Source organism: Schistocerca serialis, unplaced genomic scaffold (genome assembly GCF_023864345.2).
Source record: "Schistocerca serialis cubense isolate TAMUIC-IGC-003099 unplaced genomic scaffold, iqSchSeri2.2 HiC_scaffold_185, whole genome shotgun sequence".
Classification (NCBI taxonomy): Eukaryota; Metazoa; Arthropoda; class Insecta; order Orthoptera; family Acrididae; genus Schistocerca; species Schistocerca serialis.
Genome location: NW_026047746.1, coordinates 45,001 through 50,000, shown reverse-complemented (window position 1 = coordinate 50,000; position 5,000 = coordinate 45,001). Strand labels below are relative to the sequence as shown.

Here is a 5,000-nt window from a genome sequence, read left to right as displayed (position 1 = left end):
CAAAATAGAACCGAGGTCCTATTCCATTATTCCATGCACACAGTATTCAGGCGGGCTTGCCTGCTTTAAGCACTCTAATTTGTTCAAAGTAAACGTGCCGGCCCACCGAGACACTCAATAAAGAGCACCCTGGTAGGATTTCAACGGGGTCCGCCTCGGGACGCACGAGCACGCACGAGGCGGTCGCACGCCTTCGGCTCGCCCCACCCGCAGGACGTCCCACGATACATGCCAGTTAAACACCGACGGGCGGTGAACCAACAGCGTGGGACACAAATCCAACTACGAGCTTTTTAACCGCAACAACTTTAATATACGCTATTGGAGCTGGAATTACCGCGGCTGCTGGCACCAGACTTGCCCTCCAATAGATACTCGTTAAAGGATTTAAAGTGTACTCATTCCGATTACGGGGCCTCGGATGAGTCCCGTATCGTTATTTTTCGTCACTACCTCCCCGTGCCGGGAGTGGGTAATTTGCGCGCCTGCTGCCTTCCTTGGATGTGGTAGCCGTTTCTCAGGCTCCCTCTCCGGAATCGAACCCTGATTCCCCGTTACCCGTTACAACCATGGTAGGCGCAGAACCTACCATCGACAGTTGATAAGGCAGACATTTGAAAGATGCGTCGCCGGTACGAGGACCGTGCGATCAGCCCAAAGTTATTCAGAGTCACCAAGGCAAACGGACCGGACGAGCCGACCGATTGGTTTTGATCTAATAAAAGCGTCCCTTCCATCTCTGGTCGGGACTCTGTTTGCATGTATTAGCTCTAGAATTACCACAGTTATCCAAGTAACGTGGGTACGATCTAAGGAACCATAACTGATTTAATGAGCCATTCGCGGTTTCACCTTAATGCGGCTTGTACTGAGACATGCATGGCTTAATCTTTGAGACAAGCATATGACTACTGGCAGGATCAACCAGGGAGCTGCGTCAACTAGAGCTGAGCAGCCGGCCGCCCGGGAGTGTGTCCCGGGGGCCCGCGCGAACACGCAAGCGTCCGCTCAATTATTCTGCAAACAGGAGGAGGCTGAGCTCCCCTGCACAACACACCTCGAAACCCTCTCAGGTCCCGGCGGCGCGCAGCGCCGTCCTAAGTACTTGGTCGGGTTCGAGAGAGGCGCAATCGCCCGGAGTTAGGCGAGTAGACGCTTTAGGTGCGACCACCCGTGCTCCCAACTGAGCTTGCCGCTGCCGACAGAGGCCCGGGAGCGTGCTGTCGTGGCATTGCCGGCGGGAGACAACACGCGCCACCTACGGTGACCGGCAGCTCCAACGCCAGCGCCACAGAAGGACAAAAGCCCCACTTGGGTGCCGAAGCGAACTCTCCCAGCACAGCGCACGCGCCAACACGTCCGCACAGCTGCGATACAAACCACCTGCGAGAACCGCTGGGGCGACCGAGCAGCAGACGGCGTCGCGGCGCCGAGCGCCGGGCGGCGGCGCATCCTCAGCGCACACAGTCCTCAATCGGACCAGCACACTGCAGATGGCCACCGCGCTTCGCACCGGGCCCGCGAGGACCTACTTTGGCCGCAAGGCGCCGCGAGCAGGGGGCGCCGGCGCGCAGCTGCGCCGCCTGCCGCGTCCGTCGGCCGGCGCGCCTGCCACTGGCCGCCCCCACCAGCCGGCTGTAGCGCGTGCGCCCACGCACCGCGCTGCCAGCACGCCGGGCGGCCCCCCCTCACCGGCCGGGGACGGTCCCACCCAGCCACCGCCGCGTATCGCCTCACACCCAGATCCCCTTTCGCGTTCGTGGGCATGGTGGGTCCCCTTTCACGTTCGTGGGCATGGTGGGTATCCCTGAAACAACCGGTTAATAGCTCGACCGATCGTCGCCAACACTGATTCACCTCTAGCGAGAACAACCGCACCACAACGGGTTACCTGTTGTTCATTTGCGTAACGTCACCAGCAAACGTAGACGTCCATCGCCATTTGCAACGAGTATTGCATGCCTGTGTCAGGTGTCACAACACACTACGTCTGCCCACATAGACGCAACAACATGTGCACGCCTCGAGAACACGTGGAAGGTAGCCCCCGTACGTATGCGGTGTCCATTGCGCGAACGACTGTCAGCCGGCCTCTGCAGGATGTCGCAGATGTGGAACGCGGTGCAACATGCTATCACGGTGTGTGAGAAGAGACGACTACGTCCGAATACACGCTCCACTACATCAACAGACTGCTCATGCTGATCGCCATCCAGGGCGTCCGTTCCTCCCACACGTCTGAATGGCGTACCACACTGCAATCCAGCTCTTATAGGGAGACGACACGTAGCTGCGTGCACAATATTTGGACTGTATGGTCTGCCGTTGCTAGGCGCAGTCGTCGTACGGTCACACATGTGCCACGATGTATCATTCAGTACATACGGACCAATGTGCAGTACAGTTTGTGGGTTTTGCGTACATCGGCGGACAGGTGACAGGCCGTACCACAACGTAGGCTGAGTACGTCGGCATGCGAAGGGCATTGAACATGCAAACTTCTCAACGACCAGCTTGCGAAGGCAGGGGGGAAGGGGGGGGGCATGTACGTCCTGCTGCTATCCACATTACAGTGTATAGCAGGAGCATGTGGAAAGTCAGCAACACCTGCAAGGTGTTTAACATGACGCGATACACAGGGGACCGGGCAGTGCGAATAGCGAACTATATTGCGAGGGTTGCGGTTAGGCAACACTACACTAATTTAACGAGTTGCATAACAATTACAGAGCAGGTTCAGCGACAACGTGCGTCAGGTTAAGGCGCAATATAGGTTAGGTTGAGGCACAATATAGGTTAGGTTAAGGCACAACATGGGTTACGTTAAGGCACAAATTGGGTTACGTTAAGGCACAACATGGGTTACGTTAAGGCACAACATGGGTTACGTTAAGGCACAAATTAGGTTACGTTAAGGCACAAATTAGGTTACGTTAAGGCACAAATTAGGTTACGTTAAGGCACAAATTAGGTTACGTTAAGGCACAAATTAGGTTACGTTAAGGCACAAATTAGGTTACGTTAAGGCACAAATTAGGTTACGTTAAGGCACAAATTAGGTTACGTTAAGGCACAAATTAGGTTACGTTAAGGCACAAATTAGGTTACGTTAAGGCACAAATTAGGTTACGTTAAGGCACAAATTAGGTTACGTTAAGGCACAAATTAGGTTACGTTAAGGCACAAATTAGGTTACATTAAGGCACAAATTAGGTTACGTTAAGGTACAATATGGGTTAGGTTAAGGTACAATATGGGTTAGGTTAAGGTACAATATGGGTTAGGTTAAGGTACAATATGGGTTAGGTTAAGGTACAATATGGGTTAGGTTAAGGCACAACGTAGGTTAGGTTAAGGCACAACGTAGGTTAGGTTAAGGCACAACATAGGTTAGGTTAAGGCACAACATAGGTTAGGTTAAGGCACAACATAGGTTAGGTTAAGGCACAACATAGGTTAGGTTAAGGCACAACATAGGTTAGGTTAAGGCACAACATAGGTTAGGTTAAGGCACAACATAGGTTAGGTTAAGGCACAACATAGGTTAGGTTAAGGCACAACATAGGTTAGGTTAAGGCACAACATAGGTTAGGTTAAGGCACAACGTAGGTTAGGTTAAGGCACAACGTAGGTTAGGTTAAGGCACAACGTAGGTTAGGTTAAGGCACAACGTAGGTTAGGTTAAGGCACAACGTAGGTTAGGTTAAGGCACAACGTAGGTTAGGTTAAGGCACAACGTAGGTTAGGTTAAGGCACAACGTAGGTTAGGTTAAGGCACAACGTAGGTTAGGTTAAGGCACAACGTAGGTTAGGTTAAGGCACAACGTAGGTTAGGTTAAGGCACAACGTAGGTTAGGTTAAGGCACAACGTAGGTTAGGTTAAGGCACAACGTAGGTTAGGTTAAGGCACAACGTAGGTTAGGTTAAGGCACAACATAGGTTAGGTTAAGGCACAACATAGGTTAGGTTAAGGCACAACATAGGTTAGGTTAAGGCACAACATAGGTTAGGTTAAGGCACAACATAGGTTAGGTTAAGGCACAACATAGGTTAGGTTAAGGCACAACATAGGTTAGGTTAAGGCACAACATAGGTTAGGTTAAGGCACAACATAGGTTAGGTTAAGGCACAACATAGGTTAGGTTAAGGCACAACGTAGGTTAGGTTAAGGCACAACGTAGGTTAGGTTAAGGCACAACGTAGGTTAGGTTAAGGCACAACGTAGGTTAGGTTAAGGCACAACGTAGGTTAGGTTAAGGCACAACGTAGGTTAGGTTAAGGCACAACGTAGGTTAGGTTAAGGTACAACGTAGGTTAGGTTAAGGTACAACGTAGGTTAGGTTAAGGTACAACGTAGGTTAGGTTAAGGTACAACGTAGGTTAGGTTAAGGTACAACGTAGGTTAGGTTAAGGTACAACGTAGGTTAGGTTAAGGTACAACGTAGGTTAGGTTAAGGTACAACGTAGGTTAGGTTAAGGTACAACGTAGGTTAGGTGAAGGCGCAATGTAGGTTAGGTTAAGGTACGATATACCTTAGGTTAAGGTACAATATCGCTTAGGTTAAGGTACAATATAGCTTAGGTTAAGGTACACGTTGTAGGGAAAGGTGTATTTTGGGGGGGGAGGGGGCGGCAGGTTCGTTGATAGTGATTATCGTAAGTGCATGCCTGCGGGATCATCCGATTTGTCACGTCAGGATGCACTTGTGGCTCATGACAGGCGGCGCTCCGATTCCAAGGTTGTGGCAGATCTGTGTCTTTCATTCCTGCCATTGTTTGTGTACTGTGACAGGAGGCAGTATTGTGATGTTGGGTGCACCCCTGTGTAGGACATGTGTGGGTGTTCGTGGCTTAGCTGAGCAATGGCGGATGTCGGAAGGGTGGGATATTCTGTTTTCTGGGTGGACCTCCCGGTCTGGTTATGATAGTGTGGATTGTGTAATGTGGCGGAGAGGATGCACCGGATGTTCTTCCATGCTGGTGGTTAGATATTGTGTGTG

The 5,000-nt window shown here is 51.3% G+C and overlaps 1 non-coding gene across 1 annotated transcript in view; it reads right to left on the bottom strand.

Annotated features, from left to right (window-relative positions):
• Positions 1-931, bottom strand: part of LOC126443784 (small subunit ribosomal RNA) — a 1,909-nt gene extending 978 nt beyond the window's left edge. The window contains exon 1 of the ribosomal RNA XR_007582177.1: positions 1-931. This exon is cut by the window's left edge and continues 978 nt beyond it. This is a non-coding gene — a ribosomal RNA (small subunit ribosomal RNA).
• Positions 932-5,000: the final 4,069 nt, after the last annotated feature.